Below are 12,439 nucleotides of genomic sequence, written 5' to 3' on the forward strand. Positions count from 1 at the left end.
TGACCCGTCAATCTTGGGTGTTCAGCCTCCGGAACTGTGAGAAAATAAATTTCTGTTGTTTAAGCTACTCACTGTGCTATTTTGCTGTGACAGCCCTAGCCAGCTAATGTGTAGAATCATAAAGTGTCTCATCATATGTAGTGGGCAGAATTCTGAGATGGCTCCCCAAATTCCCACCTCTCTGATGCATGCACAGTTTCTCCCAGTTATTCAAACACTAATCTAGGTGCTACCATGAAGGGATTTTGCAGATCTAATTAAGTTCTGAAATCAGTCAACTTCTAGAAAGGCAGATTATCCTGGGTGAGCCTGACCTAATCAGGTGAGATTTTAAAAGAAACGAACCCAGTTCTTCTTCCTCATGTGGGAGAGTCAAAGCATGAGAAGGAATTACAATGAAGGAGATTCTCCACTGCTGGCTCTGGAGATGACTGGAGCCATGCTGCAGTGAAAGTGGGTGACCTGTATTTGCTGACAGTGGCCCACAGTTGACAGCCAGCTAGGAAATGAAGACCTCCTCCTATAGCTTTAAGGAACTGAATTTGGACAACAACAAAGAAAGAAATCCCTGAAAGGAACTCAACCTGTTCGATACCGTCATTTCAGCCTTGGAAGCCTCGGAAGCCTTGGAAGCCCTGACCAGAGAACCCAGTCATGGCATGCCCGGACTTCTGACCCATACAACTGTGAACTTATAAATGGTGATGTTTCAAGCCAACAAACTTATGGTAATTTGTAACTCAGAAATAGAAAATGAAAAAAAGAGAGAAATGGAAAAGGAATACATCATAAATTATAAATAAGAAGTAGGGACACAGATTTGCAGTGATCTGCAGTGCAAATGGTAAAGCAAATGAATAAAATGTTAACAACAAGCAAATTTGGGTAAAGGATTCATGAGGGTTCGTAGTACTACTTTTCTTTTTGTAACTTTCTCTAGGTTTGAAATTATTTCCAAATCATGTTTCAGAATAAAAGAGACATGACTGTTTGGGTGAATATTTCCAGTTGTTTTGTTGAGAGTTAACTTGTCCAAAATCTTCAACTGTTTTATTTATGAAAATCAAAGATTGATATGGTTTGACTGAATAATAATTAAATGCTGGCATTCACTGAACTCTTATTATGTGCCAAGCACTCTTCTAAGTGTTTCAGACACGAACTCATTTAAACACCACAACAGCTTTTTTATTCCCATTTTACAGTAGAGAATACTGAGGCTCGGAGAGATTAGGAAACTTGTCCCAGGTAACACTGCCCCTATTCAGAGTATTTGACTCTTGAGCCACATCTATGTATTGTCTCCCATCAAAGTCTATGTATGCCATTTCAAATTAGTAGTTTGTTTTTATTTGAACTGTGTTTGTTAATCAGTTTTGATTCTGATTTTTTTCTTCAGATTTTGTAATATTTTGTACTTTGGCAGAAAAAGAAGAAAAAGGAAAACAAAATAACCTTATCCAAAAATTTTAATCTATACTTTCTTAATTACTGTTGTGAAGATTAAATGGATTAAATGGGAGTATGGGTAAACTTTTAGGAACCATTTTGCACCTATAAAGTATTGTTTTAATGTTTTTAAGAGAATAATGTCAAGACTTAGATGGACCACACCAATAGTTGTTATGAAAAGTGTTTAAGAGAGGTCAGCTCTTTGGAAAATAGGCCTTTATCTTTACCTCTTATTTTAATAGGCCCTGTTCCTCATCATAGAAAATATTAAAATAAAGCCATATCCCACATTAAATGTAATTTACAAATCACTAAGAGTTGAATTCCTTGTGACCAGTTGATATGTCCCATTTTGCAGACATTTAATCAAATTTACTAATTCAGTTTTGGAATTTAAAAACACTTTGGAGGGCGCCTGGGTGGCTCAGTAGGTTAGGCCTCTGCCTTAGGCTCAAGTCATGATCTCAGGGTCCTCGGATCCAGTCCCGCATCAGGCACTCTGCTCGGCAGGGAGCCTGTTCCTCCTCTCTCTCTGCCTGCCTCTCTGCCTACTTGTGATCTCTCTCTGTCAAATAAATAAATAAAATCTTTAAAAATAAAATAAAAACATTTTGGAGCCAACAAATTATCCTCAGCTCTCAAACAATCAAAAGTACTGGGCCTTAGCCTCTAAAATGCAATTGCCTGCGTGGGACCAGATAGTCAGTCTCAGGCAGGAAAAAAAAAAAAAGAGAGATGGAACTTCAGGGTTGAAGGAATATTGGAAACATGTTTCACTAGGGGGCGCTCTTTTGTCTCCATAAATATCTTCAGGTTTGGGGCATAAAGGACTTTCAGAGTGAAATTACAAAGGGATCCACGCATACCCTAGATGTTAAAATAAAAAGTGGATATTTCTCTGTGGCAGAAGACCAGGGGGTGCTTCCAAAAGATAAGATTACTCACTGTACCATCAGTTCAAATACATTTGTACATATTTATACAAAGAGATTCAATTTACAGTGGCTAAACCAACTGAAAGTGCTAGTAGAGCCACACCCCACCACCTTGATGGGGGTTCTATGTGAAGGGCAATTTGGCTGCCTAGGAAAAATCTGAAAAGCAAGCATTTTCATAAATGTGATTAGGTTTCTTGAGGCAATGTTAGGAGAGCACATTTTGAATCCGTGACCATTTTGCTAGACGCAGCCTTTTTTTTTTTTTTTTAAGATTTTATTTATTTATTTGACAGAGAGAGATCACAAGTAGACAAAGAGGCAGGCGGAGAGGGAGAGAGGGAAGCAGGCTCCCTGCTGAGCAAAGAGCCCGATGCGGGACTCAATCCCAGGACCCTGAGATCATGACCTGAGCCGAAGGCAGCGGCTTAACCCACTGAACCAGCCAGGCGCCCTAGACGCAGCCTTCTTTTTGTCTTAGGAGCTGCGGACATTCATTGCTATTAATCTCTATATTGAGCTGCCAGTTTCCTGACAGGGATTTTTACACACAAGAATATGAAGGTGGGTTTGAGCAGTGCCTGAAGGTCTTTTCTAGATCAAAACTTAATGAATTGTTGTCCTCTCGGTAATCATGGGACATAGAAATATCCCACAATAACTCATCCTTACCCTTCTCGCTGGAGATGGAGCCTAAGCGTCAGCATCTGGGAAGGAGCCTGTGGGATGGCTCCATCAGGAAGGTGCTGAAGCATTGTCACGAGTGACCTTCTTAGTCACTGTAGCCGTGCCTCACCAACCTCGGTCCCCTGGAGATCTCAAATGGTAACCTCCCGGTGCTCCCTCCCCAGGGATGCTATTGCCGCCCTTCTATTAGGTGGGGCCCTGCGCTGAATGTAAAGGAGACTTGCTGTATTTTCACTTTCCTAGGAACATGGTTCAATCTCATGTAAAATTAAAGCCAAGAATTAAAATTTCACAAACTCCCTTTTCTCTTTTGGATTAATCCCGATTATTTTCTTTCTGTGTGGACCTCTACCATCAGAGGGATTCTACAATAACGAACAAATTATTTTTTAAAGCACGGCATAAATAGGAAGTGTTATTCACGAGCACAGCTTTGGCAGCCCTTACGTGAACATGGAACTGAGTACAGCAGTCCTGATTCTGAGCAGGAGAGAGGTGCTCGACTGGTTCTCAAGCTGAATGCCTCCAGGGCAGCCTGGCCCCAGAGGCCAGCTGCCTGCCCACTGCCGTGCACGGCCGCTTAGGTTTTATAGCAAATGCTTAGGAAAGTACGGACAAGGATTTCAGCTTCCTCTTCCCACTGAAGTGAACTTTGTACACACCTCCCTAAGCTGGAATCTTTGTACATGCCCACACTCGCTTTCTGTGTCATTAGAGTCAAGTTGGGAATGGTTCTCTGATGCCGTCTTCCCCACCCCGAGAATTAACATCTTAACATTGAAAATCTTAATTCTGATAGACATTCTCGTGAAACTTGAAACACGTTTACATTTACTATGTAAAATCAAGGACAGTTCCCAGGTTGCAGCTGTTTGCCCACCTGTGAAGGGTCGGCCTCCATGTTTCTAACCTGGGAAATGCAAGAGGACTTATTTCCACTCAGAACTTCGATATCGAGTGGGCCTCTGTTTTGCCCTTGTGGGGAGAGAAAAATCTGCCTTTCCCGTTGTGCACATGTGTCTTCGGGGGCAGGGGAGTACGGTGTGTGAAGAGCCTGAAGCTGAGACTTAGAAATCAGTTCAAGTCTTTGTGTAATCACGCCCAAGGCTTGTGACTTCAGGCAGGTTATTTAGTATCTGTAAGCCTTACCTTTCTCCCTTGTGAAATGGAGCTGACCCTAGGGTCACGGTCAGGATTACACGAGATGATCGGTAGAGCACTGAGTACAGTGCCCGGTTGGTGGGGGGTGGGGTTGCTAGAACATTCTGCAGCGAGGGGGGAGTGCCTCGTAGTTCTCCTTCCTGATAGTGAAAATCTTCTGGAAACCTTCAGAGTATTCTAAAACAAAAGACAGAACCCTCCATCGAGAGCCTTTAGAAGGCAATTTTACAGAGTAGCCCACGGGATTACGTACGGACTTCATGCTGGGGGTAGAGAAGAACAGGCAGTACCAGTGAAAGCTTCCACAGCTCCTGAGAGGCCCTCGAGGGAAGCAACCTTTGGGAGCGGGTTGGAGGCTGAAGTGAGTCAGCACACCCACCCAGTTCCTGAGAGAAGGCTCCCGGGGCCACTGAGTCACTCTTCCCTTAAGTCAGGTGTCAGCCCCTCCCCCAACCCTTTTTTCTTTCTGTTTCAGAGTCAAGTTAATGCTAAGAGGTATAATGGAAATAATATAATTACCACGATGACAAATCTGCAAACGATGTTACTTATGAAAATGAATTCTCCTTTGGATACGCTGTACTTACTCAGAAGGGCCACTGAGGGGCAAATCTCCAAGTGGTGCTTCTTCTAAGTCAGAGGTAGGAACTGTTGACAGAAATGTCTTAGGAGTGACCAGAAGGGACTCTCCACCTTCACGGAAGATACCACTGCTGATAGGGGAATACGCAGGGGACTGGCTCCCTTCACAACATTTCTGGATGCATCTCTGAGTTACTATCTTACATATTTTCTCTTTTTTTTGAGATGTACTTATTTATTTGAGAGAGAGAGAGGATGTGAGTGGGAGGGGGAGCAGAGGGAGAGAGAGAATCCTCAAGCAGACTCCCCACTGAGTGCGTGGAGCCAGCTCGGGGCTCCCTCCCAGGACTCTGAGATCATGACCTGAGCAGAAATCAAGAGCCCATTGCTCAACAAACTGAGCCACCCAGGCAGCCTGACTATTTTATTTCAAGAGAACTTATCTGTCATGCCCCTCACCCCCAAATGTTCACTTATCCATTACTGTGCAAGAGATACTCCTTAGATCCCATCAAGGATACAGAGATGGTGATCTTTAAGTAACTTACAGCATGGCAGGGAGGATGACAGCAACAACAGTAATAAGGACAGTGATAATAACCCCGCTTATTCATCACTTACCGATGACTTCCTCTGTCCAGGCACTCTTTAAGCTCCTTAAAACCTCTTTTTTTAGTGCTCATTATCACTTGGCATTAGGGAAATAACAGTCAAAACCACAGTGAGATACCAGTTCACACCAGTCAGAATGGCTAAAGTTAACGGCAGGAAACAAGAGGTGTTGGCAAGAATGCAGAGAAAGGGGAACCCTCCTACACTGTTGGTGGGAATGCAAGCTGGCATGGCCATTCTGGAAAACAGTATGGAGGTTCCTCAAAAAGTTGAAAACAGAGATATCCTATGACCCAGCAGTTGCACTACTGGGTATTTACTCCAAATTACTACAAAGGTAGTGATCCAAAGGGGCACGTGCACCCCAATGTTTATAGGAGCAGTGTCCACAACAACCATACTGTGGAAAGAATCTAGATGTCCATTGACAGATGAATGGATAAAGAAGATGTGGTATAGATATAAAAAGGAGTATTATGCAGTCATCAAAAAACCAAATCTTGCTATTTGCAACAACATGGATGGAACTAGAGGGTATTATGCTAAGCGAAATAAGTCAGAGAAGGAAATTATCATATGATTTCATTGATTTGAGGAATTTGGAAAACAAGATAGAGGATCATAGGGGAAGGGAGGGATAATTGAAACAAGACAAAACCAGAGAGGGAGACAAACCTTAAGAGACTCTTGGTCTCAGGAAACAAACTGAGGGTTGCTGGAGGGGAGGGGGGTGAGAGTGATGGGGTGGCTGGGTGATGGACATTGGGGAGGGTATGTGCTATGGTGAGGGCTGTGAATTGTATAAGACTGATGAATCACAGACCTATACTCCTGAAACAAATAATGCATTATATGTTAATCAAAAAAATCTTTTTCTAAAAATCAAAACAAGGTTATAAGTAGATGTAATTATCATCTCAATTTTAAAGACGAGGGAACAGAGGCCTGGGGAGTTAGGCAACTCGAAGATAAGCACTGCATGCAAACTCGCAGTAACAACGAGCCAAATTCCGCTCTGTGTCCTGGCAGTTTATGAGAGAGAGATCGCTTCCTGTGGCGAGGCATCAGAGCCTACTGCACAGAGGAGGCACGGATAGAGCAAAGTCTTGAAGGGTGTAGGGGGCTGACCTGTGGCCCCTCCAAAAGACACACCCTCCCCAAACCCTTGAATGTGACCTTATTTGGAAAAAGGTTATTGCAGATGTAATTAAAGAAGTTGAAATGAGATCATCCCAGACTTAGGTTGGGCCCTAAATTCAATGATAGGTGTCCTTATAAAAGAAACACAGAGGGAGATGAGAGGGGCACAGGCACCAGGAGAGGAGGCCCTGTGAAGACGGAGGCAGAGACTGACAGCCCAGGAAACATCAAGGATGTGGACAGACATCAAAAGCCAAGAGCAAGGCCTAGAACAGACTCTCCCTCGGAGCCTCCTGGAAGAACCAACCCTGCCAACACCTTCGTTTTGGACTTGTGGCTTCCAGAGCTGTGTGAAAATAAATTTCTGTTGTTTTAAGCCACCCAGTCAGTGCTAATTTGCTCTGGCAGCCCCGGGAAGCGAGCACAAAGGGTCAGCGAGAATCGCCGGGAAACACTGGCTGGAGCAAAGGCACCAAAAAGGAAAAATATGGAGGTTTGAGTGTGTCCATTTTGGTTTGCTTGAAGTATAAGGACCCTGAAAAGGAGCTGGCTTTTTAAGATGGTCATAGGATGGAGACTTTGAGTGTCAGGTCAGGAAATCTAGTTTTTCCTTTATTAGCAAAGAGGGACGCGGTGAGTGATGTATATTTAGAAAATCAAGGTGCCCCAGAGCTGGCAGGAGGTAACACAGGGCTGATTTAGGTCAAGGGTTGTGGAATGAAGAGAAGGGACAGCGGGAAAGGATCTTGTAGGGATCCAAGAGAATTAGCGATCCACAGATCCTCAATCTGGCTCCTGCTAAGTAGCTTGATTTATGTCTTACCTGCCATGGTGTAGCCATTTTTGTCTTCTGGGATGCCTAACACCCACACTTTAAAAGAGCTGTCCCAAGTCTTTTGGCTGCCTGTCCAGTTGGTTTATTAACTTGTCCTGGCTTCTTGGCAGTCAGGTTGAGCTCTACGTTGAAGACTTTCTTTTCCTGAATCTTAGAAGAATGTTTCTTTTACCTTCTCTGGCCCTGTTCTTCCTATGTGAGCTACGCCTTTAGAAACCGTTTCAATACCCTTAGTCACCTCTTCTTGGCATCCATTCTGCCTGAGCTGAGGGCAGGATGCAGGGTTGCAGGGGTGTGGGGCCATGGGGCTGGCCTCTCTCCAGCATCTTATTACAGATCCTGTCTCACCATTCGATGCTAAGTGTGATGGAGAGGCAGCATTGATCAGGCTGTGACATCTGGAACAGATACAAATCTTAGAGCCATGTCAGAATTTGGATACTGCCAGTGCCCTGGAGACCTCTAATGGGGTCTGAACCTTCAAGCCTCATCAAGCATCATATTCCTTTTGTTGGTTTCCAAATCACACTGACTCTCTTTAGCTGGCTTTAGGATATGGAGCCAGTGGGAGGGAAAGAAGAGGAACGGCGCTCACGCAGGGCTTACTCATCCTGCGAGGCACTTTGTGTTATCTCATTTCATCTTCATGTCAGAACCATGAGGCAGGTGCTGTCATCCTCTTTTTTACAGATGAGGAAATTGAAGCTCAAAATAATTAGGTCACGCACTGACTGGTGCTGCCAGGATTCAACGTTTGGGCTTTCCCAGATACCACACTGCCTCCTACATAGGAGATTAGTTTTGTCCATGCCTGTAGGATGGTATGATCAGTTTGTGGCATACGTATAGAATTTGCCTGATGCATGCTGGGTTTTGACTTCAGGACATGATTCTGTACCATCATGTCTCCCCATGTCTCCACTGACCTAGCACTTCCAGGATACAGTTTCAAGAATGTTTGAGAACCTTCTAGGCTAATGAACTTGTGCTGTTTCCCAAAGGAACCGAAGTGTGGTTTTGCGTCAGGTTACAGTCTGCAGTTGTCTGGTTTCATCTCTAGGTTTGATTGTATTGGAAGGAATGAATGAAATGGTTCCTTTTATGTAGCCTCAATCTCTACATTGGTGTGGGCAAAGGACATGGCTTGGACGTGGGTGGTACCATCTGCAGTACCTGTTCCCATCCTTTAGTTTCCAAACCCAGGCCGATATCCTCAGGACTCCAAGCCCACCACCCTAACCACCTTTATTCATGCTGCCTTTGTCCCACCTTTCTCCTGCCCAATCCCAGAAGGTACTTCTCCCTTCTTTCTGCAATTCCAGCCCTAAACATTGTTTGTGGCTTAGCACCAGATCGCTGCCTCCAGTAAGCCTCTCCTGGTCTGCTTTCCATCACTGAGTTCCTGCAGTCCGTTTGCTTCTATGGAGCTCTTCCCCAGCTTTCTTTTGGATTTTGGGGCTGTGCATTATCTCTTTAAAGGATTACAACCTCTTAGCATAGGGAGTTCGGGTTTCCTTTTGGCCTCGTGGTGCCTGGCAGAATGCTGGGCCTACAAGGGAAGTGTGGGGGAGGAGACATTAATTATTGACTGAGTCTGTAAATTGCAGATACATTTCTAGAACACAGATTACCTTATAAAATCTGCATTGTATATAGAATAAATACCTTGCTATGTATAGAACAAAGCGCAAATTCCTGAGCCTGGCATTAACAACAACAAAAACAAAGAGCAAAATATAAAACAAAACAAAATAAAATAAAACCTCTCCACCTTTAGTTTACAAACTATACTTTCAAGCTCTGCATAGCACTAGGTCGCCATTGCTCTTACAGTTCCCACAGGTGGGAACATCGTTTCCAGACTCTCTGTTCTGGAAACTCTTCCCAGCCTTCAGATGCTGCCTTCTGTGTGGAGCCCTCCTTGATCCCCCAAGACACAGCAAAGACCGTTTTTCTTCCACATGCCTGTACCATGTCACGTCCATCCAATTTGGCCCGTTTTTTACTTAACCTTGTCCTATATTTCTTTGTTTATGTCCCTCCTGGATTGCACACTCCTCGAGGAGTGGAAAGCTGTTGACTCGCTTTTGCATCCAGTTAATGCCTAACGCACAATAAGCAGTCTTTCCTTAAGGCTGGCTGTGCTTGGTGTAATTCCTGTCTGATAAGAATCTGCAGCAGCTCTAATGCTTTTCAGCAGCTTGCTCACCTGTAGAGGAGCTAAAATGGTAGCTAAAACCCAGCAGGGAGTGCACCTGCTCCTTCTTCCACCCCTTCCCTGGTGGAAGAGACCAGGTTCTTAGGTCTGTCTCTGATGCTTTAGCTGGTCTTCCTTAGCAACCTCTCTCTGCTGTGGGGGGTGGGGGATGGAAATCGTCCCCAGTTCGAGTGCACACATTGCCTCAGAGGCAGGCCAGGGCCCCTGTGTCTTATGAGTCAGCAGGCATTAAACCGAGCTCATCTCTCCCGCTTACTTCTAAAGCCCACAAAGCAGCAAACTCATTATCGCTGCACAGATGATAATGAACATCAGGCCAAGGACAGAGCAGTCGGGACTATGGTGCAGGGCTGCTTTTTCTCAGGGATGGAGCAGAGAGCCATTTTTCTTCACTCTCTCATGACTTCCATACTACTCACTGACAGTGAACCTAAGACACCCACTTGACATCATTAGTCGTGTGAACCAGATGTCAGCCACTAGATGTTGCTAACTTCCCCGGCTTGCTGAGCTCTTCTGGTTCTTTACAATTTTGTAAAAATTGTCTCAAATCCCCACCCTTTATGCGGTAAGTAGCCCAGATGCTTTGCCAATAGCTCTGAGAATTTTTGCTGGCAGGATGTCTGGAAGGGACCTGGGTTCCTTCTGTCTTACTCTCTGCTTGCTCTGTTTCCTGGTCTTTGTTCTGCCTCTTGGGTACCCTGTTCCTTTTGCAGAGAGCATCTGCTTACTGGACTCCTAACAACCCCTCAGTCCCCAGAGTGCCACTTTTCACGGCTGTGTGTGCTGCAGACTTACTGAGGATTTGGGCAATAGAGCAGTGTGTGTATGTGTGTGTGTGTGTGTGTGTGTGTGTGTGAGAGAGAGAGAGAGAGAGAGAGAGAGAGAGAGAGAGAGAGAACACCCAAGCATGCTTACCCATGCCTGTGGTTTCCTAGGGCTGCTGTAACAAAGTAACATTGGCTTAAACAGCAATTTGCTATCCCACAGTTCTAGAAGCTAGAAGTCTGAGATCCAGGTGTCAGCCAGGCTATCCTTCATCTGAAGGCACTAAGGAAGGATTCATTCCCCCACTTTCTCTTAACTTCTGGTAGTTCCTTGGCTTGTGGCAGCAGAACTCCACTCTTCGCATGGTGTTTTCCCTGTGTGTGGGTCTGTATCCAAATTTCCTCCTTTTTAGGAGGAACATGAACAGGAGTCCACTCTTTTGCAATATGACCTTGTCTTAATTATGACAACCCTATTTGCAAATGTCACATTCTGGGTACAGGCACGTTAGGTCTTGAATGTGTGAATTTGGAGGGGATATAGTTCAATCCATAACTGTGTGCGTGTGCATGTGTGCGTGTGTGTGTGTGTCAGGGTTGGGGTGCTACATGATAGAAGACAGCACTTACAATTGAATATTTAACCACCTCAGGTTTAAAAATTCCTCAGCCATTCCATCCTCTGGGGAACTTTCTGGAGTCCCCGCCCCCCAGCATCCTGCCATGTGGCTGGACCCCTTCTGATGCTCTCCTTGAACCTCTCCCTGCTCCTTCCTGTTTCATTCAGTTACAACTCCAAAAATTACAATGCATTTCTGAAGCAAAACAGTTTATTTTCCTCTCTCCAGAGGAAACCAGCCAGACTTGGCCTACAGAGCCATCCTGATCTCTAAAAGCCCCATTTAAGATGTTTCTCACAAAGACCGTTCTCTGGTTGAGGAGAAATTCTGTGATCAGCTCTGATAAAAACTGTTTTTTCCCTCCCTTCATTAGTAAATAAAACGAAATCATTTATTGATCTAAATATTTTTTGTGAACAAGTTTCTGTTTATATCTGGGTGCATCAAAAAAGGCTTCCTGCGCAAATTGAGAAAAAAAAAAAAGACATAAGGTGAATGTAGGTTGTGCCTCACAGGCAAGAGAAGGACAACTTATTATACTTCCTTCTATGACAAGATATACTGATAACTCTGGCACCTTTTTCCTGCTGGGCAAGGACTTGGTTTTCGAGTCCTCTATGGAGCTGATTCAGGCCATAGTTATGGGTCCATTAGAGTTGATGTGAGAAATGAAGCCACTTTGCTACCATAGTTCCAGACATTCTGTGGAGGGAGTTTTGTGCTTCTGCTGATTGCTTCTGTTTCTGTTCATTAATAGTTGCTGGTTTGGGGAAATAGATAGAGGTGGGGAAATGTGATTTCTGTATTAATCAGCATAAACTGGATTATACTGTAGTGATGAATGACCCTCAAATCTTGGTATTTCTTGCTCATGCCACGTGGTTTTCGGGATCAGTGGAAGCTCTGCTCTGTGTTGCCTTTACTCAGGGAGTCATCCTCTATCTGGAACATTGCCAGTCTTGTGGCAGAAGGAAACAGATACTGTTGAACCATGCACTGCCTTTTTTTTTTTTTCCATATATAAAGTTTTATTGGAACATGTCTATGCTCACTCATTGACGTGTGGTCTGGGGTGGCTTGTGTGCAAAGCCTAAAATGTTTACCATTGGCCCTTTGTAGACTGTTTCCCTGGCTTCCTTTGGTTTGAGGCCTTTTTTTTCTTTTAAGTTTTTAAAATTAACATATAATGTATCATTTGCCCCAGGAGTACAGGTCTGTGAATCCTCAGGCTTACCTACTTCACAGCACTCACCATAACACATACCCTCCCCAATGTCCATAACCCAACCACCCACTCCATACCCCCCTACCCTGGCAACACTCGGTTTGTTTTGTGAGATTAAGAGTCTCTTATGGTTTGTCTCCTTCCCGATCCCGTCTTGTTTCATTTTTTTCCTTCCCTACTCCCCCAACCCCACCCCCTGACTTTG

Source organism: Enhydra lutris, unplaced genomic scaffold (assembly GCF_002288905.1).
Source record: "Enhydra lutris kenyoni isolate GAN:26980312 unplaced genomic scaffold, ASM228890v2 scaffoldscaffold4, whole genome shotgun sequence".
In the NCBI taxonomy this organism is placed as follows: domain Eukaryota; kingdom Metazoa; phylum Chordata; class Mammalia; order Carnivora; family Mustelidae; genus Enhydra; species Enhydra lutris.